The 23,798-nt window shown below is 41.9% G+C and overlaps 1 protein-coding gene and 1 pseudogene across 3 annotated transcripts in view; one reads left to right on the top strand and one right to left on the bottom strand.

Moving 5' to 3' along the window:
- The window catches only part of LOC108305725, a 42,015-nt pseudogene extending 40,259 nt beyond the window's left edge, over positions 1-1,756 (top strand).
- The window catches only part of LDLRAD3 (low density lipoprotein receptor class A domain containing 3), a 299,452-nt gene that overhangs the window by 271,290 nt on the left and 4,364 nt on the right, over positions 1-23,798 (bottom strand). The window lies entirely within an intron of this gene.

A 23,798-nucleotide genomic window follows, 5' to 3' on the forward strand; every position in this document is an offset into this window, starting at 1 on the left:
GAGGCAGGAGAATTGCCTGAACCCAGGAGGCGGAGGTTGCGGTGAGCAGAGATCGCGCCATTGCACTCCAGCCTGGGTAACAAGAGTGAAACTCCGTCTCAAAAAAATAAATAAATAAATAAATAAATAAAGAGAGAGAGAGAGAGAGAGAGAGAGCACAAGGAAGCAGGGAGGCCCAGAGGCAGACCCCAGAGAAGAGTGAAGTGCAGGACTGAGACGCAATGCTTACCCTGCTCAGGACTCCTCTCAGTAATGTGCATGAACTCAACACACCTCAGGAAAAAGACAAAGAAAATCCAGATCAGATTTTGAGGACTCCAGTGGCACACCTTCTCAAATGACCTGAGACACCAGGCCAACCAGACAACAGGAGCAAACTGCCACATGGTGCCAGCCCCTCCACTCCCAAAAGCCTGCTGAGCCAGATGTTATTTCTCCAAAGCAAAGCTTCCTTCCAGAGGCGCTAAATATTTGACGCTCACATCTACTCCTCCCAAGGATGGGATGACTTCACTGGCTCTGGTCAATATAAATCCCTTTACCCCAGAATCCTATAGAAAATTATTCCTTCAATCCAGTGGTAAGAGGAAAATTTGAGATCTTGAGGAAGCTGGTCCACAGGAAGGCAAGGAAGACCAAGGGCTGCCTGCCGAGACATGCGTTCTATGAGAAACCAACATGGCTTCCTGATACAAAAAAGAATGATCGGAGGTAGAAAAAATTGGGGTTGATAAATTTGGTACAGTCTACAAGTGCATTGGAAGCCTGGATAGAAGCATTTATGCAATAAAGCACTCTATGAAAACTTTTGCAGAATTTCACAGGAGAATTTGGCTTTATCTAAAGTATATGCTTATGCAGTGCTTGGGCATCACCCCACGTGGTACAATGCTGCTCCTTACAGCAGAAGATGACCATATGATCATTCAGAATGAATACTGCAATGACAGGAGCTTGCAAGCTGCTCTATCTGAAAACACTAAGTCTACTAATCATTTCCAAGAGCCAAAACTCAAGGACATCCTTCTACAGATTTCCCTTGAACTTAAGTATACCACAACTCTAGCATGATGCACCTGGACATCTAACCTAGTAAGACCTTCCTTTGTCACAAGATGCCAAGTGACTCCTCTGGAGTCATGGAAGTTGAAAATGAAGCTGATTAGTTTCTCTCTGCCTATGTGATATATAAAATTGGTGACCTAGGCCATGTGACATCAATAAGCAAACTGAAAGTGGAAGGAGATAATTGCTTACTGGCAAATGAGATTTTGCAGGAGGATTATTAGTACCTTCCTAAAGCAGACCTATTTGCCTTGGGATTAATCATTGCAATGGCTGCTGGGACAGGGACATTACCCATCAACACTGCTGCATGGCACCATAACCATGAGAGTAACTTCCCAGACATCCCTCAGGAGCTCTCAAAAGACTTTTACAGTCTTCTCAAGAACACAATCCACCCTGATCCAGAAGAGAAACTTGCAACAGCTCTGGTCAGAAATTGACCCTGGCCCTCCCTGGGGAAAGCAGAAGAGCTCTAGCAGCAGCTGAATTTGGAAAAGTCCAAGACAGTCACACCGGAAAGGGAACTAAGAGAAGCTCAGGAGGCCCAGTCCCCACAGGCAGACTTCCATCATGGTGACCCTGGGGTCTCTGGGACCACACGGGATCAAGAAACCCCAAACGCCTGGTAGAAGGAAAGAATGCAAGGTCTTCAAGCTTCACCTCAGGACAGCATGAGCCTCTGAACTGAAGGAAGAAAAGGAAACAGCCTTTGGCTTGGCTTTATGGATTAGAAGGTTGCTGTGGCTGATTCCCCACCAAGGATCCCAGGGACTCACTGTAGGCAGAAAGGAATGGAATTTGGTTTTGAATTTAAGTAACAGTTTACAAGAAAATGTGCCTGGATTTCCACAGTACTTCCCAGGTTATATGATGCTCTTCCAGAAGAAGAATTACCAGCCCCTTTGTGGAAGTGGGTCTCCTAATATATATGCCCTTTCTGATATTGTATTTATTAAATAGATGGCTTCGCCATTATATGAGGTGGGTAAAAGTAAGACAGTATACAACCTGGACATCTCTGAGCTGGCTGTTAACTTGCAGAACAAAAACACTGGAGAGAGAGAGTTCAAGGAAAGCTTGACATGGCTATTCTCCATCTACTTGCCCTGACCCCCTTGTGGCCATGTTCTGATTGCTTTGATGTTCCAGACCTCACCAATTTCTCTTGATTTTATCAAAATTTGGCCTTGTTTCCTGGTATTTCAACATATTTTATCCAAATCCTTTTTATGTACACATTTTTAAAGGAAAAGTATACTACATTTTTAGATAAAACATTTTATTTTGCCCAAAGACAAATTGCAGGTATTCTTCTTCGTCATATCTCACTAACAATGAATGAAAATTTTATGTTGGAGAAAATTTTATGTGACAAAAGGGTAAGAGAATTCAGTAGGTCAGTAGTAACATGCCTTGGCAGCAAGGCCCAGCTTCAGAGATCCAAAAGCTAATAATGGTCAGGATCTGCTATAAAATAACGTTGGTCATAAAGGTATTTAATAAATTGTTTGTGTCATCTTAATGAATGCAACCTGTTAATGATTAGTGGCATTTTTACTGTTTTTCTTCTTTTTCTCTGATTTTAAAAAGCGAATTTTTTAAATTGAGTAAACCCTCCTACTATTCCTTAAAAAAATAGCGTCTCTGACCCCAAAGACTATTTATGAGCATTAAATGAGAAAGACCTCTCTGCTAATGCATGCCTGGCAGAAGCTAAATAAATGTTATTCTCCCATCTTGTTTTGGTTTCTTCCCTCTTCTCTCCAGAATTTTTTACCCATTCCCAGTTCCTCGGCACATGGTGAGGACTCCCTGCTTTAGAAAGCCCTTCCTGAAATCCTAAATACCCACATACCTGAAAAAAAATTACCCATACCCTCCCATGGCCCCCAGCCACAGCCTTGAAGCCTTCTCCCTCCCAGTCAAACCTCTGAACAGAACAGTCTCTACCAGCAGTTCCCAAATGTATGTTACAGGAACATCCTGGTCCATGACAAAGGACTCACTGGTTAGCAACAAAAGCAGAAAATGAATGCACAATTGCAGTGAGCTCTGCTTAGAACTATATGTATTCCATTTAAAGGACCATCCTATATTCTGATGAGTCCTTGTGATATTTTTTATTAAAACATGATTTATTTTATAAAATAATGATGAGAAAATTAGAGAGTGATTTTGTTTTCATTGTTCTCATCTGATCAAATAAAAGCAGGTGACTCAACATCAGGAGCCCACACTTTTTGGGTTTTTTTTTTTTAATTATTTTACTGGTCCATAATATCTAACCTGGGAATTGTGGTATTATACTAATCAGTTTCAGTTGGCTGCCTCCACTTCCTCCCCAACTCTACTCTTCTCAACACCTTTTTTTTTTTTGAGACAGAGTCTTGAACTGTTGCCCAGGCTGAAATGTGGTGGCATAATCAGAGCTCACTGCAGCCTCAACTTCCTGGTTTCAAGTTATCTTCCTACCTCAGGCTTCTGAGTAGCTGGCACTACAGGTGTGCACCACTACGCCCAGCTAATTTTTGTATTTTTTTGTAGAGATGGAGTTTCACCATGTTGCCCAAACTGGTCTTGAACTCCAGGACTCAAGTGATCCTCCCACTTCAGCCTCCCTAAGTGCTAGGATTACACGCATTAGCTAACATGTCCAGCCTTGATCCTAATTTACAAGCCCAGCTTCTACTCTCACCGTTCAAGTGAAACCACTCCCTCAATAGTGTCCAAATCTGGGACCTCTTCCCTCTAGCCTGCATCTGATAGCCTAGACCAGTCCCTGGTTACACTCAGACATACCACAGCCTCCAAAGTGGAGGCTAATCCCAGGCTTTCCAAACAGAGCCCTGAGAGAGGGAAAGGCTTCCCAGTACCTATGTCCAAAGCCCAAACGCAGAGCCCTCAGTGGAGTCTCTGTGGCCTCTTCACCACCCATCCACCAAAGTAGGACTGTGGAGTTGGAAAAGCCCAGGATTCCCAGCCTCACTCTCACCCAAGTCCCAGAAAGTTGTTCAATGTCTCTGAACTTCAGTTTCCTACTGGATCAAATCATGATCATGACAGTCTTGCCCTCACACGGATCTTGAGGGGATTCAAAAAAATCAAGTGAGTAAAGCACTTTCCCCAGTGGCTGGGACACAGTAAGCACCAAATAACGGGAACATGGTTAGTAGTAGGAGTGTTCCTAGTAGACGATGCCCTCTTTCCAGTTTTATCTTCCATTGCTCCTTAAGACTCCAGAAAACTTGTAATATTTATGGCTTCCCAAATATACTGCATAGTTTCTCACCTCTGGGACCCAGCCCATGCCATCCTGGAATTCCATCACGTCAAGGACTGCCTTCCCAATCCTTATTTATTCATCACTCCTGGAAGAAATGTGGACCTCCTCTAACTCCAGCAACATTAGGTCTACATCACTCTTGTGCCACTCCCCACATTACTATACAACACCTTACTTGGAGACCTATGTGCACATTTTCCCTCTCTTCATAAATTCCTAATTACTTAAGGTGAGGAGAAAGCTCTGCACATCCAACCATCCCTACTATATTGATTTACAAGTAAGTGAACAATAAGCAATTGTTTTAAAAAACCAGTGACAATAATCTCAAACAGGTCATCTAAAAATAGATGGTAAGCAGATACAGAGTGGAGACCTTTAATGGTCAGTGTTGAATTTCTTCCCAGGTCAAAGGCCAGCAATGTTTATATGTGGGTATGTATGTTACAGCAATAACACAAGTTGGGTCTAGGTCCTGCTGCTTTCCGCCAAGAAAGTCAAAGACTGAGATGATGATTATTGCCAAGGAAGAAGGCTTTGATCGGTTGCTGAAGCTGAGGAGACTGGAGCTCAGTCTCAAATCAATCTCCCTGAATGACTAAAACTAGAGGTTTTAGGGAAGAAATGTAACAATGCAGGAAAAAAAAAAAAAAAAAAGCATGGAACTAGAGGGGGCAAGGAAGCAATCATGATGAATGAGGGGGTCTGGCATCTAACCATCCAGATGCAACGATCTGGCAAGTTTCAGTTCTTTAATACCTTTTTTTTTAAAGAGGCCCAAATATCATTCCCAGAGGAAGGAACTCACATTTAAAAAAAAAAAAAAAAATCTAAGTTTCAAGCTTTAAGACCAAAAGGGCCAATTTCTATGTTTACCCAGAAAAACTATCTATGGGACTATGGTTGGTTTCACATACACTCACAGGCACAAATATGTTCATCCCAATATCTCAGGCAATGCAAGTGGACCATAATTAAAAACATAATCAAATGGCATTTAAATCTATTGTCCTTGTGGCCTGGACTTCCTCCCTCCACAGTTGTGACTGTCACCATATAACTCTACTTTGTTCTCCAATTAACATCTACATCTTTGTACTTCTGATCTCTGTGTTGTTTTGATTATGTCTTCTGGTATGTCTACTACTGGTCTTTACACCATTATTTCCACATCTTCATTCAGATCACCATTTCCAAGTGGCACTGTGATTCATTTTGCAAAGCCAGTCTTCTTACCCTCTGTCTTGTTCCCCACCCACATTGGGTTCTAAATCCACTAAATGTCCTTTTCATGGTGTCCTATGTATGAAAACAGTTTAAGTCTAAAGAGATTTTAGTTTATTTTCATTCTGCTTTCATCTTCCATCTCTCAAATAAATAAAAAGTATTTAAACAGGAAAGGGAAGAGTAGGCGTGTCCTCCTCTAAATATACTTAGAGAAAGGGCATTTCTATTTCAAAATCTTTAAGGCTCTTTAGTCTACTGTACGCACTTATTAAACTGGAGGTGCTCCAGAGAGCCCAGGAAACTTAATGAACCTCCCAGACGCAAGCTGTTCATACCCTTTTGAAGTCAGTGCAAACCAACATATGGAAAATGATCATCAGCCACTTAGTCCTGATGACGGCCCCAGAGGTGGGTATACCCTCTTCAACCCAAAATTTAGGATGAAAAAGATACTTTCTGTAGAGGCAAAAAGAGACTGAGATGAACTAATTTAACTAGCATTAAAATGAAAATATACCTGGAATTCTAAAGACTCTGCTTCCAGAATCTCACTTAGGACTAACCCTGCATTATGTCCTAGGTCATGAAAGAGAATACCCCTGGAACTTGAAGACAAGCTCAAGTTCAAACTCCAAAAACATGAGGATTTATAATCAACAAAAAAAAGAAAAAGGTTATTAAATACATTTCAAAAAGACCAAGAAGACAGAGGGAAGAACATTTCAAGGAGGAGGAAAAATGCACAGAATAATTTTTTTTAAGTCAATGTGAAAATGAGGAGTCACAAAAGCCTAACTTCAAGTTTATGATTCGTAATCAAAATTTTCCAGATTATCATTTTCAGGTGGATCAACAGTATTTATCTCTGTTTTAAGACCACAAACGGCAGGGTACAGTGGCTCACATCTATAATCCAAGAACTTGGGGAGGCCAAGGCAGGCGAATCTCGAGGTCAGGAGTTTGAGACCAGCCTAGCCAACATAGTGAAACCCCATCTCTACTAAAAATACAAAAAATTAGCTGGCGTAGTGGCAAGTGCCTATAACCCCAGCTACTTGGGAGGCTGAAGCAGGAGAATCACTTGAACCCAGGAGTCCTAGGTTGCAGTGAGCTGAGATTGCACCACTGCACTCCGGCCCAGGCAACAGTGAGACTCCATGTCAAAAAAAAAAAAGAAATAAACCACAAACAGGATCACAGTAGTGTGCCTGGTTTAAAATATCCACATCGTACATTTTAAAATAACTAAAAGAGTATAATTAGGATAAATGCTTGAGGGAATGGATACCCCATTCTCCATGATATGATTATGACACATGGCATGCCTGTATCAAAAACATCTCATGTACCCTGTAAATATGCACCTACTCTGTACTCACAAAAATTTAAAATTAAAAAAAAATTTTAATATTCTCATTACTGTTAGAGTAAAATTAAAATTCAAAACTTTACATAGCCTGCTATACAAACCAAGCCACAAATGAGAAGTCACTAAATAGAAACTCATTCATGCATTTAAGAAGCATTTATTAAGTTCCCACTCAGTGCCAGCACTGGGCTAGGCACTGGGGGTTTGAGATAAATGACACTCCCAGCCCTCAATCCTGGTCTCAGTGTGGATTGGTAACTATGTGGTGAGCGCTCCTGAAGAGCCAGCATGGGCTACGTAACCTGCATTCATGATCTTGTCTACTCTCCCCAAGAATGCCATGAGGCTGGTATTAACCTTATCCTCCTTTTACAGGTAAAGAACTCATTGAGGCAGAGCAGCTCTGTAACTGGCCTAACGTCACACAACCGGGACTTGAACTCGGACCATTTGGTTCAAGAGCCCACCTTCTGAACCATCACTCTCTCACACCTGCACTGGAAGCAGAGCCTAGAAAGTGGATGCCCACTGCTTGGCTTATCTTCTCACAGCGGCATACCCTGCATGAGTGGTTCCAGCAGTCGCAGAATGAGACACCCTCCAGGAAGGAGAAGGACGCGGCTGCAGCTCACTGCCTCCTACATGCTGAGCCACAGAGGCACCAGAATCCACACAAATGGTAAACATTCTGATCTCCAGCAGAATGAGACCTTATCACCCAGCCCTAGGGTCCAGGACTAGGGCCTGGATATTCATGCCACGGCACCTGTAGAACAACAGCCTCTTAACTGTTTCAATGGCCCTGGGGTTCCCCATCCATATCCACCTCAGCAGGGGATGAGGGGGCAGGCCTGGCCACAGCCCACTGCTCCCCTGACTAGTCCTCAGGGGCAGGCAAATTAAAACCACAGCAAGTCACCACCTTGTACCTTGAAGAAACAAATTTAAAACTCTAAATTCCAAATGTTGGAAGAAAGGTGGAGAAACAGATGCTCTCATAAACCACTAAACAGAACATAAATGGGTCGGACCACTTTCTAGAGAAGTTGACAATATCTACACGGGTTGAAAACATGCAAATCCTTTGATCAGGAATTCTACTTCAAGAATACTATTACAGAGAAAGTCCTGCTATTACGCACAAAAATTTTCACTACTGTGGCTAGTCATGGTTATCTAAATATCTTATTAAGAGAAGAATGAGCAAACTTTAGTACATTCATACAATAGGATATTCTACAGCAGTTAAAATAAACTGTATCTATATGTGGCAAAGTGGATAGAACTCAAAATTATAAGGGGGATGGAACTCAAAACTATAACGGTAAATGAAAAAAGCCAGCTGCAGAAGTATAGGCCATTTGATAGCACCTATGTTCGCTTTAAAATCCTATGCAAGGGATATAAATGCACATCAGTAGTAAAAGATCGAAAACAGAGAAAGAAAGTATATATGCAAATTTGAGGATAGTGATGACCTCTGGGACAAGAGAGAGTAATGGGATGAGGCAAAATCTTTGACACTATCTGTAATACATTTTTCTTTTTTTGTTGAGGAACAGAGTCTCGCTCTGTCACCCAAGCTGGAGTTGAGTGGCGAAATCTCAGCTCACTGCAACCTCCGCCTCCTGGGTTCAAGCAGTTCTCCTGCCCCAGCCACCCAAGTAGCTACAGAGACTACAGTTGTGCCCCACCACACTGGGCTAATATTTTTCTGCCTATTTTTAGTAGAGATGGGTTTCATGTTGGCCAGGCTAGTTTAGAACTCCTGGCCTCAAGTGATTCACCTGCCTCAGGCTCCCAAACTGTTGGGATTACATGTATGAGCCACCACGGACCCATCCATATTTTTCTTCTAAAAGGAAAGCCTGAATTATAATGACATATATTAAAAATCTGATAAATCTATGTGATAGGTACACTAGTGTTTGTTATATTATTCTCAGACCTTTTATGCTATTTGGAAGATTCCAAAATTTACAGTAATTAAAAATGTTTTAATTTATTAGTTTAATTATAATTTTTAATATTTAAGATATTAAATACTGTATTTAATATATTAAAGCACCCAAGTTACTCTTATAATCATCTAGGCTTAATAACCATTCAAGTATAGGGAACAAGCATAAATAAATTGCAATACCATGTGTTAAGTTCAACATGAACAAATACAAATTAGAGGCGGCCATTAAGAAGTCAGAGATTAATTCTCTGATTGGGAGTTGAACATGGGAGGACACTTTTCTAGAGAAGGAGACTCACTAGCCAGGTTTCAAAGAGTGAACAGCAGGAAACTTTCTGTGAGACGCCGTCTGCAAACACATATCCTTAATTAATAGTAAGACCAGAGAGCAAACAAAAGCACACACTGCATAGGGCTGCGCTGAGCTGTAGGGAAAGGTGTGAGCCGGAAGACAGCATTCCTTCTCCATCAAGCCGACCAGAATCATGTGCTAAAAAAGCCAACAAGAACCAGGGATCGCTATGGTACTGACAGCATCTTGATTTGTGCCAGTTCAGCCCTGTGTCAAGGCCTGGGTACCCGGAGGCCCAACACTGCTGGAAGGGGCAGGGGATGGAGGGTCCAGTAACGGCAGAGCCTTCTTGCAAAGTGTCCAGGAGGGTCTGCAAACTAGACGAGAGGAGCTCACACATGCACATGTGAATCAAGGTCTGGGGTGGTTGTTACCGTGTACTCATGTACTATGGTTTTCAGCCTTTTTTCCACCCCCTACGTAACACTCTCCATCAGTCTCAGTGAGGGAGGGGAGGGTGGCTTCCTCTTCCCCAACCGTTGACTATCACTACTGTAAAATGTAGGGGGTAGTTAACTGAAAGCAAGAGGTGGACTGAAGAAGTTGGAAGAAAAGAAGGTCCAAGGCTGGGCAACAACAGGCTTCGAAACAAAAAGAAATAGTAACACTCATGACCAGACCAGGCACCCAGGAGTCCCAACGGAGCCTATGGGAAGAGTGGGGCCCTCAAGAAATGACATACACCAAACTTCGAGGTGACTGACACCAGGTCTCTAGCTTTTAGTGAGTAGGGACTACTATGGCCAGATTGGACTAAATGTAGAAAAATAAAGAAATGACATGCTGAGCACCAAGCACCATGGGGCAATCTTACCTCACACATATACACACTACGAATTTGAATCATCTGTTACATAAGAATTTTCTTTCCATGGAAGAATCATTCTACAGCAGCGCTGCTCACTAGAACTTTCCGCAATGACAGAAATGCTCTACATCTGTGCTATCTAATAGGGTTCCACCAGCCACATGGAGCTACTGAGCATTTGAAAATAAGCTGGGTGCGACTAAGAAACTGAATTTTTAAATTTTATTTAAACTTAACTAATTTAAGTTTAAGTAGCCCCACATGGCTAGTGGCCACCTTACTGGAGAACACAGGTCAGGTCGGTGACACCTCCTAACTGGCTGCATAATATTTTAGTATACTGACATGATAACTCTCCCCTACTAGTGAGCATTTTGTTAGTCTCCAGTGTTTCTCCACTATAAACGATGCTGTCACAAACACAGGTATCCTCATTGCTAAACTTTTGTACATATTGCAAACTATTTCATTGGGTTAAAGTACTAGAAACGGAATTGTGGAGTCAATGACAAATTTTTGTTTTTAGGGCTTTTTCTACACATAGAATCACCCACTTAAAATAACACAGATGTGTACAGCATTTCACTTTTTTCTTCTCTTTTTTTTTTTTTTTTTTTTTTTTTTTTTTTTTTTTTTTTTTTTTTTTTTTTTTTTTTTTTTTTTTTTTTTTTTTGAGACCAGGTCTCACTCTGTCACCCAGGCTGGAGTGCAATGGTGCAATCTCAGCTCAATGCAACCTCTGTCTCCTGGGTTCAACCAATTCTCCTGTCTCAGCCTCCCAAGTAACTGAGACTGCAGGTGCACACCACTGCACCTGGCTAATTTTGTATTTTTAATAGAGACGGGGTTTCACCACGTTGCCCAGACTGGTCTCAAACTCCTGAGCTCAAGTGATCCACCTGCCTCAGCCTCTCAAAGTGCTGGGATTACAGGTGTGAGCCACCGCGCCCAGCCCAGGTTACTTTTTAACTAGCTGTTTTTACATACCACATGATTCTAACTGGATTCTAAAGGCTGTCAGGTAAAAGTAGAGGGGCCAGGTAATATCATCTCCTAAGTATAGACAAGGATACAAGCTGTGAGGCAGCATGTTGCTGGCTTGGGTGGGTCAGATGATTTTTACAGCCAACATCAATACACAGAATACGCCCAGCATTCTGTGATGGGACACTCCTTGTACTCATAGATAGTGGAACACAGGAAAATGCTTATGCTATATTCATGAGTGAAAAGGGCAGGACATGAAATTGCATTCTATGTATGATCAAAACTATATAAAATCAAAAATAAACCAATGTGTTAAAAATATTTAGGTGAGGCCTGGCACAGTGGCTCACGCCTGTAATCCCAGCACTTTGGGAGGCCAAGGCGGGCGGACCACAAGGTCAAGAAATCGAGACCATCCTGGCCAACATGGTAAAATCCCGTCTCTACTAAAAACACAAAAAAATTAGCTGGGCGTGGTGGCACGCGCCTGCGGTCCCAGCTACTTAGGAGGCTGAGGCAGAAGATTTGCTTGAACCCAGGAGGTGGAGGTTGCAGTGAGCTGAGATTGTGCCGCTGCGCTCCAGCCTGGTGACAGAGCAAGACTCCATCTCAAAAAAAAAAAAAAAAAAACAACCTTAGGTGATACACTGTATGTTATGTGTTTCTACCTTTTGTCCAGGTTTCTATAATACATCTATTACTAATCAATAACATTTAGTGAACAGTTATACATAAAGTTAAGTGCTTTACATGCATTATCTTATTTAAAATATTTCTACATGGTAAGGACTATTATTATATCTATTAATAGAGGAAGATGTGATGGACTGAAAAAGTGTAAGAAAGTTAGCCAAGGTCAAGGCAAGGAGCTGGAATCTGAAGCCAGACTGACTCACTCTAAAGCCTGTATTCTTAGTCACTATATCAATGCCTCTCAAACTTTAATATGCACGCATATCACTTGGGGATCTTATTAAAATGCAGATTCTGATTTGGGTGATGCTGATGCTGTTGGTCTGTCGACCACACTAGGAGTAGCAAAACTCTACAAAATAATCCATATGGTATAATCTGAAAAGAGAAAATACACTATGCTTAACCAGGAAAATGTTTTCTAATAATTTTTTGAATGTTATTTTTAGAGATGGGGTCTTGCCATGTTGCCCAGGCTGGTCTCCACTTCTGCCCTCAAGCAATCCTCCTGTCTCAGTCTCCCGAGTAGCTGGAATTATAGGCATGAGCCACCATGCCCAGCTCTGTTATCGAATAATTTAAATACTGTGAATGCTTAATAATATATAATACCAAAAATACACTTTCTTCAGTTTCTCAGTAAACTTCAAGTCCTCTTTCCATCCTTATGAGAGGCCCTAAGCTGCTCTTGTAAATTCCCACCAGCAGACACCCATTGGGTAGCCACTGGTGTCAGACTCACTAAGCCCAACTTAAAAGTTAATCAACCTTCTCATCTCATTAGCAGGAATGATTTTATCCCCATAGCTTCCATTAGTGAGCACTTCTGCAGATCCAGGGAGCAGGTGTGTAGAGGAAAGGACCCTAGGGGCTCCCCAGGGAACTGGTGAGACCCACCCAGGAACTGGTCAGTCCCACCCACCAAGCCCACTGCACACACCACCCAGTCCTCAGCACCGGATGAGCACTTCCCCATTCCCATAGATTTTACTTAAAAACAACAGAGCTATGTGTTCTCTAAATATTTTAACCTTCCAAAATTTGGCAAGCACTAGCTAATTTTATACTTGAAGAATCTTAAACACCCTTTCATTATGTTCCTAATTCTTCATGTCTTTTTATGTGGGTATGATCAGATATTTGTTGTTTAATGAACCTTTTGCCATTTGTTGTAACCCTGTTTATTTCAATGCTCAATGGTATGAAATTACTTATCTGATACCATAAAAGTAGTCTTTACATAATGGATTTTATTTCCTTAAATTTTCACTCTATTTATATCTCCTGATTTTTATTACATGTCCTAAAATGAGCAAATAGGTGATTTCTACTTTTTTTTTTTTTTTTTTTTTAAAAGTTTTTTTTTTTTTTTTTTTTTTTTTTTTGAGACAGAGTCTTGCTCTGTCGCCCAGGCTGGAGTGCAATTGCACGATCTCGGCTCGCTGCAACCTCTTCCTCCCAGGTTCAAGTGATTCTCCTGCCTCAGCCTCCCGAGTAGCTGGGACTACAGGTGCACACCTCCATGCCCAGCTAATTTTTTTGTATTTTTAGTAGAGACGAAGTTTTGCCATGTTGCCCAGGCTGTCTCAAACTCCTGAGCTCAGGTGATCCGCCTGCATCAACCTCCCAAATGCTAGGATTACAGGCGTGAGCCACCATGCCTTACCAGTGATTTCTTTTAATTAGAGTTAGTAACATTTTGCTTTACGTGTAGTCTTTACTCGATGTATTTATACCTATAGTCTTCCATTTTCCTTTAATGTTATATTTACTGATGTGCTTCCTTCCTGGAATCATTTGCATGGTTTGACCAGAAAACTTTTATTTTCTTTTAAACTAGACCAACTCTTCCTTATTATTTAATGTGTTTAATGCTGGTTTGTTGGTGGTGGTGGCGGGGGGGGGGGGTGGGGGGGTTGGGGGGGCGGCTGGTGGTGGTGTCTGAGAGAGTCTTATTCTGTCACCCAGTCTGGAGTGCAGTGGCATGATCTTGGCTCACTGCAACCTCCACCCCCCAAGTTCAAGCAAATCTCATGCCTCAGCCTCCCAAGTAGCTGGGATTACAGGCATGTGCCACCATGCCCGGCTAATTTTTATATTTTTAGTATAGACAGAATTTTACCATGTTGGCCAGGCTGGTCTCGAAGCCCTGCCCTCAAGTGATCCCCATGCCTCAGCCTCCCAACGTGCTGAGATTACAGATGTGAGCCACCGCACCCAGCCAAATACTGATATTTTATAAAACAGACCTGCTTTATAAAATATCAGTATTTGGCTGGGTGCGGTGGCTCACATCTGTAATCTCTTGACTTCCCAACGTGCTGAGATTACAGATGTGAGCCACCGCACCCAGCCAAATACTGATATTTTATAAAACAGACCTGCTTTCATTTCCTTCCTCTTGGTGACCTCTCCTACTTGTTAAGTAAACTATGTAAACTCCCTTCAAATGGAATTAAGATGCATAGCAGTTTTCATTAGCCTGTCAGAAACCCTTTTGATATGTCACATGCTAGTCTCATAATGTATCTAATTCATCACTTGATTTAAAATTGCTATAATCCATTGCCCTCTCAAAGGCCTCTTTCTCTTCGTCTTTTTAAGCAAAAGGAGTCTCTTGTAAAGCTCTTTCCAAGTCTTTGAAGATCAGTGAGACTGTTCTAAACTCTAGAGAGAGAGAAAAACAATTTTCACCAAAGGGTAAAGTTAGCTTGGCCAGGTAAATTTCATTCACCATGGCTTAGTCTGACTCCCAACTTGATCTCCTTTTCAAAGTCACAGTCATGACTTTAGTGATCGCCTCCATTCCCTCTTGTAGGTAACTTAGAGGAAACCCTACTGTGTCCCTGACACTATGCCAAGCATGGAATCAGTTTCTGGAGTATAACAGCAAATAAGATAAACATCAAAGACGCAGTAGACCCATCCAACCTCTTGGAGCTCTAGTCATACAAGAAAACAGAAGAATTCTTTTTTTCTGTTCAGGATTGTTACCAAGTCACATTTTATGGATACCTTCAAAAGATGCTGATGTTGCCCTTCAATTCTGAGCAGGGTTCCTTTCTCTGAATATATATATTCACATTTTTTATCATCTCTGATTGTTCTGGTATGTTTATTATTCAAAAACTGAACCTTATATTTTTGACATGTTAGCTTTTCTTGTATTATCATTATCACTTACTTGAAAAACATAAATGAACTCTGGGTATGCTGACTCTTTACCCTACGGTATCACCAGTGCCCTTCATAGGATCCACCAATGTTTATTGTTTACTATAACATTTTACAAGATTAGTTCTATCTTTCATTAATACCAAATATTATTAATGTAAAAGTCATTCTTTTCAACTTTATCTCTTTTATAGTAGTAAGGATCAACTCATTTCAATCCTGCTGTTCCCCAGGTTCCTGCCAGCTGGGCTCACTTGCCAGTATCATATTTTTTAATCCAACTTATGTCAATGTTTTTATCAATCAGTTTTTGAAATACCTTATTTGTTCTGTTCTGGTTTCTCTTAGCATTAACTAATTTTTACAGCTTTAACTCTGATGAACTACCCTGTGTTGCTAATCACTCTTCCCTTCCCCAAACTCCCCCTATTTTTATAATTTAAAAAAAACAAGTTAAATTTAGAACTTTCCAAATCAATCAAGAGGCTTTTTTGAACTGACTATGGAACTATAAGTGTGACCAGGGCTTCTTTTTCAGCCATGTCCAATTAGTTTAATGACGCCTGGAGAACACTGCTCTGATTCAAGGCTAAAGCTGAAGGAAAATGTTCCAGTAATGCCATCAAAGAGGACACACTTCTGACATTCCACAAGCCAAACTCACTGGGCCTTATAATAATGAGAAGGGATTTTTAATGCAACAAAATTAAACACCCCTTATGCTTTCATTTCTCTATGCCAACAAACACATAAGTGTCCCACTGCCACCTGGAACACTGGCACCTTGGGTTTGCAAGTCTTTTAAATCAAGTTATTCATAAATTTCACATGCTAGCAGCACCCAGATGCCCAAGTCCTGTTCCAGAGTAAGCTAAAGGGCCTGCCTCCGTCCTTGTGGCCACTCTCCAGGACAGAGACAACACCGTCTACACACTGAGCTATTTGTCTGTTAAAAATCACAGTTGGATTTGGGTACCAGCGAACTCACCCAATTTATCACCAGTCTGTATATATTACAATGACTCATTAAAAGGAGAGTCTGGTTCTCAGGTCTCTGGAAAGAGCTTGGGAGTGAGTTTAAAATTCTGGGGTTCACTCTGCTCTGCATGTAGCTGTTAACACTTTACAGGCCTGTGGCATTACTTTCTCACAAGGCACCACTGCCTACTTTCTCACAAGAGCCCCTTAGTTTGAAGTGACAAGATGGGGTCAATTATTACTAGTTTCTTTCTTGAGTGACACATTAAAATTTCAGCTTCCACAATAAAGAACATCAATCTCTAGTTCAGGAAATAAGTTTAAGCTCAGGGTCAGAAAGTCCTTTTAAAAATACCTTCTTTTTTGATATGAGGCATTATCATTGGTACTATAGCTTTCTCTAGAAAATCGATTTCTGGACTTTTTGAACAGTGGGCCCTTCTACTTGGCACCCAGCACTATTTGAGGGAAGTGCTGGGGAAAAAGAAATTGCTTTTGGTTGGCATTCTAACAAAATATTCCCATAAGGGGGGAAAAACTGTCTCCACCATTAATATATTCAAAGGCAAGTCTCATGGTGCTGAAATAATTTATTTATTCTTATTTTTGTTTCTTTTGAGTCTCTGCAAAAGCCAATTTAAACACCTAGACTGTTAGACTCTCCACACAGGAGAATAGCAGAACAAGAGTTTCTAGCCGCCGAAGACAGGCCATTTGAGTAAAATTAACTTCAGATGCTCCCCACTCCAATGGCTCTCTAACAAATCATTCTATCCAACATGATAAGCATGGAGTCAATACTGACATCCCTATGCGATGCAGGAATTCTCCAACACAAGGTAGATGGTGCACTTATCATCTCTGACACATACAGACTTAGACTTCTTTTCCTAACACATAAAGACTGGGATTTCTACTCCATACCTAAAGCAGCAGAGACAGTGGTTAAGAGACCAGGTCTAAGTCACGCAGACCCATGTGCCAATTCTGAAATTACCTCTCACTGGTCAAGGTTTAGGAAAGTCACTTAATCTTTTAGTTTCCTCATGTATTAAATGGCAGATCATTCTACATACCTGAATAAACTGCTCTGAAAATGAAGTAAGATCCACCAGCAGAGAAAGCATTAAATAAATTGTAGCATGTACACATGCTGGAAAGCGGTTTTTAAAAGAATGGGTGGATATGTAAGAGCTGAAAGAAAGATGGCCAAGAAGACACATTTATTCGATAGTGTAACATCTCCAACATCAGGATGTACCTAATGCCCAACTACATCTTCTAAAAGCACAGGGTGGGCAGAAGCTGTGATTTATTGGTCACTGGCAGTGCCTGGGTAAACCTGGTCACAGCTGTTCATATATCACTTCTGCCGAGTTATGTGCATGGCTGGGGCTGCAAAGGTTGAACTGACCCACGATTTAGAATGTCCTTTAAAAGATGATGTAAATACATCTGGCATTGAAATGAAAAATTATACACATTTGTGTATACACAAAGAGGTTGGGAAAAAACGTGGATTTGATAATAGTGAAGCCAATATCTATCACTGCAAGAAATTACTATAATTCCATATTTTCTGATGAAGCAAGAGCCAAGCACTTTAAGAGGCTTAAAAGAGGAAAACACAAATAACTGAAGCTGTATCAGCTGTGCTTCTGCAACAGCAGCAAAAGCGGTTTCTGTTCAAGAGCCGAGCAAAGCAAGGGAAGGTGAGGGAAACTGCCAAATTGCTTGGGAATAACTGAAATGTCTAAACAACAGGAGACAGATGTGACCCATTTACATGGCTCAAAGTAGAACTGATGAAATATAGTAGTTGAGTTAAAAAGCCAGCCAAAAAACTACAGATAGAGACAAGCAGGAGCTCATTAAATTATGTCTCTGTGTGTGAGTACATGTATATAAATATAAATCCATGTTAAAGCTAAATTGATATATACCGGACAATTCACAGTAGTTACTTCAGGGAGGGGAGAGAAATAGGAAAGGAAGATGAAGGAAGACTTTAATGTTTTATTATTGCCATTACTTCTAATTTGTTTGAATTTTGTATCATAGCATGTACTCAGTCTGTGTATTATTTTTGCAGTGTTTTTAAATCAAGAAGTTTACAACAAAATAAGAAACATGCAGTGCTTGCTACCCTGCCAGGCAGAGTAAACCTTCAATGAACGGGAACCATTCTCACTCTTCTAGACACCACAAAAGAAAAAGTATCATAGACATTTAACATATGATCCCATTTTCTCAAGGAGTTTTCATTCTAGTAAAATTTAGAAGAGAGGTTTTATATATACAGTGTGTGTGTGTATGTATATATATATATATATATATATATATATATATGGTGCACAAACACACACATGCACATACATATATACTGTGTAAGGTAAAAAAGACTATTGTCCAAAAGCCACAGAAGACATTTCTAGCTCAAACCTCAGAAGCCTAGAACTAGAAAAGTCTCAGAGCACCAATACACGTATACCAACATTTTATCTGGAAAGCTAAAGAAGCAAGCAAGGACACGCGTCATCACCTCTGAAACTTGTTCAAGAATGACACATTGATTAAATATCCCTGAAGATGCAGTACCCATGCTTGTCTGGGCACTGTAACATCTGCACAGCTCTGTGTTCCCATCAAGGTCCAAGATCCATCAGGACATCTCCTGTTTAGATAACTTCAAAGACAAAGAAAATGACATCTGCACACGTGGGAAGCCAGAGCTCCTCACTAGAGAAGGCTTTTCCAAGAGGGCATGGTTTGAGATAAATGGGCCTGAACTGAGACAATGTGCACTTCTCCCCAGGAAGCCATCGCCCTCCTCTGGGTGCCACCTCGCATCCTGTGAATTCATGCCCAAAGGAAGACAGCCGCAGATAAGTTATGTGGCTAGTCCTAAGGGAGGTGGAAGTACAATTCTCCAGGAAGGTTTGGAACAGAGCAGAGAAAAATGACAGCTGGAAGAAAAAATGTCTTAAAGGAACTGAAGTGTTATAAAGCGACACAGAGCAACAAAGAGACTTTAGAGAAAAAAGTGTAAGATGAAAACTTCTAAAAACACACACACGCACACAGCTTGCTGCTGGTAGAGACGATTTTCCCAAGCACCTGCAGAATGTCTCAAGTTGTAAAGCCTTTTGATGGCAAGGGAAAAGGAATTATGGGGAGGGAAAGGGGAGCCCCAAAGAACAATACTTACTCTGTGGAGTGGAGGAAGGGAAACTTCCAGGGTTAGGATTTCAACACAAGACTTCCAAGGCAAACTGGCAGCTTGTGCTCCTTAGGCCTTCAGGGCTGGTGAACCTCCTAGGTTTAACATTCAGGGAACCAAGTGGCTTTTGGTGTCAGTTGTCACCTGCCTGTCACCTGCTTTCTCTGCATATGTCTCTCCCCAAGGAAACCACCTATAGAAAATTCCAGAGGTTTTAACTCTGGCACAAGAGGAAGGCAAGAGGGAAAGGGTCAGTGCTGAGGGCATTTCTGGTTAAGAATGGGTTTTTCCATGGAACTGTGTGGCAACAAAACATAAAGCCAAAGCCCAACGGCCCTTGAGAGTAAGATGGCATCTTGACCCTTACATCCAGAAGACACACTTAGGAAGCACAGTAATAATGCTCGATGCATGGCAAGGATGCTTGCTCAGGCTAGACCAAGGATTCTCAAGTAGGGGCAACGTGGCAATGTCTGAAGGCATTTTTGGCTGTCACCCCTGGGAATGAAGTGGAAGCCAATACTGGCATGAAGAACTAGTTATGCTGCTGTGACCATCCTGCAATGCACAGGATAGCTCCCACAACAAAGAACTATCCAGGCCAAGGTGTCATTGGTACCTAGGCTGAGAAACTCCACCCAAGACTAAACCCATCCCTGCAACCACCTCCAAGCCCTAAGAATCATACCTCAAATAAACTTTTGCAATCTGCCTGACCACGCAGTTACTCGGTCACAAAAGTCCACGTACTATGCTAAGCTATATTAAACATCAAGCCAATGATGTGACAAGCAAATATGTCAGACCGAAAGTACCTGGCTGCTCTCCCAGCAAAGATCTTCAAGGTACTCCTTAGCATCCAAGTGGGTAGATTCTTTCACAACAACAATAGAAGGCGGCAGTTACATAGATATGCGCATGCGCGTGCGTGCACACACAAGAGCAGCCAACTTAAAAATCTCCCTGGTTGTCAGGTAGAAGCACTGGTAAAACAGCAACAATAAAATTGCATGGTTTCAACAGCCAAAGCATTTCCTAAATATTTCAAAGACAGAAAGAGGAAAAGAAAACAAACAAGAAAACCCAACAACCAAAAATAAATTAGTCCCTGGGGCAATCCTATACCTGAAAACAGCTGCATCACACCAAGGCTTGTCCATAGTGTAAAGTATCTTATTTTTTAATTCTAATATACAATAAATATATTTTAAGGGAGGGGGGATATGAATTTAGAGCTCAAAGAATGAAAACAAACCCCCATGTAACTACAATTCAGGTCAAGAAATCAAACCCTGGCTGGTACCATCTCCCCACCTAGTGTGTTCGTCACTCATCCACACACACAGCAAAATGACCAGTTATTCTGAAAAAGTTTCATCTTCACATAAGGATTGAGACATATTTTACGTATTTACCATAAACACCAAAGTGTCCTGCAGAGAAAGCTGATATCTCTGCTGAATAAATCCTGGGCAGGGACCACAGAGCGAACAGATTTGGGGAGGGGGAGCATTCATGGAAACAATCTCATGGACTGTGTCAATTCAGAAAAGCTTTGTGGAGGAAAGGCACGGAAGTATGGTGCAGGAAGCCTATAAACAGAGTGGGAACAGCCTACATTGGAGACGAGGAGAAACTTCAGTCAGAATCTAGGCTTCAGCCTTTATTGTGGTACCCTGGTATTATTGATCTCTCCTGAACCGTACAATGATTTCCTGCCACATGATATCCTTGGCAAGTTTCAATGAGATCATGTGCTTAAAGTAATGAGCAAAGCATCTCACACACAGGAGATGCTTCACTAATAGTGGGTTCCCTCTCTTCCTTTTGCCCACATAAACAAGCAAGATTGTAAAGGCCAATTTTTTTAATTAAGGCAGTCTTACTCTGGAGTGCAGTAGTGCAGTCTTGGCTCACTGCAACCTCAGCTTCCTAGGTTCAAGTGATTTCCCAACCTCAGACTCCAAGTAGCTGGAATTATAAGTGCGCATCACGACACCTGGCTAATTTTTGTATTTTTAGTAGAGACAAGGGTTTCACCATTTTGGCCAAGCTGGTCTCAAACTCCTGACCTCAAGTGATCCACTCACCTTGGCCTCCCAAAGTGCTGGGATGACAGGTATGAGCCACAGCGCCTGGCTTAAGGCCAATTCTTTATTATGAAATTACTTGAGTATAAGTGTTCTTAAACTCCAAATTCTTTAAACTGCTTTCTAAAGGTGACAATACAGCCCACTTTCGACTTATCCTGCAGACTGGCTGAAAGATGTCTAAACCACTCTTTGGAGCCCAGAATTTATCATCCCACCCTCTCCTCCTCATATCTCTCTCCCTCCCCCACTTATCCCACAGTAAATGGCCTAAGTAGGCCGTCAGGAAAAAACATCTCACATCCCAGTAGGGAGCCTTAGTCGCATTTCTTTGAAGATGAAAAGCAACAAGGTGTGTTTATTTATACCCTGGTGTACAAGGCCTCTTCCAGGCTCCATCCTTCCGAGTTGAGCTGTGCTGAGCTGTGCACAGCTACTCAGCTAGTTAAAAACAATAAAGCCTTCCCCTCACATCATTAAGCAGATCTTTCCAATAGAAAAGGTCAATTCTCTCACTCCTGGGAGTACACACAGGAAAAATCAAGGCTTTTCACTGATAGAGAATGTCAGGAAGTCTAAGCAAAGGTCAGTCCTAGAGGAGGTGAGAAGACGGACCATCGTCCAGCATGGTGGCCTTTAGAAATGTCTCAAGCCCTACGCACTCAAACCCATTAGATCCACCCACATGCAGGAAAACTGGAGATCAGATGACATGACTTGGGCTGAGTCTGTCTCGCAGGATACATTAAAAAATAGTGATGCTGAAAATCAATGCTTCACTTCCCTAACACAAATAAAAACAAAGGAAGAAAAAAATACCCAAGAGGGTGTCTGACAAGGTTCCTAAATAATAAAGGCCTCCAAGCTGCTCTTGGAATATCAGTGGCCTTCTAGCCCCAGAAAGACCCAGGACTCTAACTAGGGTTCAACTTTGACCCCAAGATTCTTTCATAAACTATCAGACAGAGACAGAAACCCAAAGTCGTGGCTTGTACAGTCTCTCGTTTTATCAATTTCCCAGAAGAGGATAGAAGCACAGGCCATGGGATGGAAGGGTAGGGTCTCTAGTCTATGAAACCCAAACTGAACAAAACAGGCATTTCTCTTTCTTGGTTTTTGTTGTTGTTGTTCATTTGTTTGTTTGTTCTGAGACAGAGTCTGGCTCTTCTTGCCCAGGCTGGAGTGCAGTGGCATGATCTTGGCTCTCCGCAACCTCCGCCTCCTGGGTTCAAGCAATTCTCCTGCCTCAGCCTCCAGAGTAGCAGGGATTACAGGTGTGTGTCACTATACCTTGGCTAATTTTTTGTTTTGTTTTGGTTTGGTTTTTTTTTTTTTTGAGACAGAGTCTCACTCCATCACCAGGCGCCAGGCTGGAGTGCAGTGGAGCAACCTCAGCGCACTGCAACCTCTGCCTCCCAGGTTCAAGCAATTCTCCTGCCTCAGCCTCTGGAGTAGCTGGGACAACAGGCGCACGCCACTGAACCCAGCTAATTTTTTTGTATTTTTAGTAGAGACAGGATTTCTCCATGTTAGTCAGGCTGGTCTTGAACTCCTGACCTATGATAATCCGCCTGCCTCAGCCACCCAAAGTGCTGGGATTACAGATGTGAGCCACCATGGCCGGCTCTACAAAACAGGCTTTTCTTATGGGCTGGGAGACCAGAGGCATCTGGTTGACATTGTAAAAATGGCCAGCCCTGTTTCTGGCAACACTTGCAATCCATGCTAAAAAGATGATGTTTAATGTAACATGAAAGATGTATACACTCCAACCTGCCTAGAGGTTTCTAAGGCAGCAACTGTAAAGGTAATTCGAAGCCCACAGATAATGGAAAATGTTGGGAACCATCTTGACCCACAGAAAACCCACTAGGGACAGTTGGGCTCTTCGTCCCCCACCTCTCTGCTCCCCACTATAACCATTTTATTTATTTTAGCCCTATTTTAGATGTACATACACATATTAAATAGCCACTGCTGATCAGAGAGGCACAATATTAACTTTGCAACTATTTTTACAGAAATGGAAACTCAACTCAAAGCAACCCAGTACCAACTGGGAGATGCAATAAATAGCAGTTTCCATTTGGCCACAGTGGCTCTCCCAGGACACATAAAAGAGCCAGCTTCCATTCTGTCCTTCTCAGGTGCTATCAGAGGACACACCACAGCTACACAAATTGAATTTGTGAATCCAAACAGGTCTTCATGTCTGCAGACATCCTGGAAATCGACCTGCTCTAACAGCCTCCAAACAATCCACATCTGCTCCTGGCTCCCCAATGTCCTGCGGGAACTCTGTCCCCAGCTGTCCTAATAGGACACTCCCACCCAGACCTGGTTAAAAATCTACAGCAGGCCGGGCACGGCAGCTCACGCCTGTAATCCCAGCACTTTGGGAGGCTGAGGCGGGTGGATCATGAGGTCAAGAGATCGAGACCGTCCTGGTCAACATGGTGAAACCCCGTCTCTACTAAAAATACAAAAAATTAGCTGGGCATAGTGGCGCGTGCCTGTAATCCCAGCTACTCAGGAGGCTGAGGCAGGAAAATTGCCTGAACCCAGGAGGTGGAGGTTGTGGTGAGC

The sequence above is a fragment of the Cebus imitator genome, unplaced genomic scaffold (assembly GCF_001604975.1).
Source record: "Cebus imitator isolate Cc_AM_T3 unplaced genomic scaffold, Cebus_imitator-1.0 Scaffold66, whole genome shotgun sequence".
NCBI lineage: Eukaryota > Metazoa > Chordata > Mammalia > Primates > Cebidae > Cebus > Cebus imitator.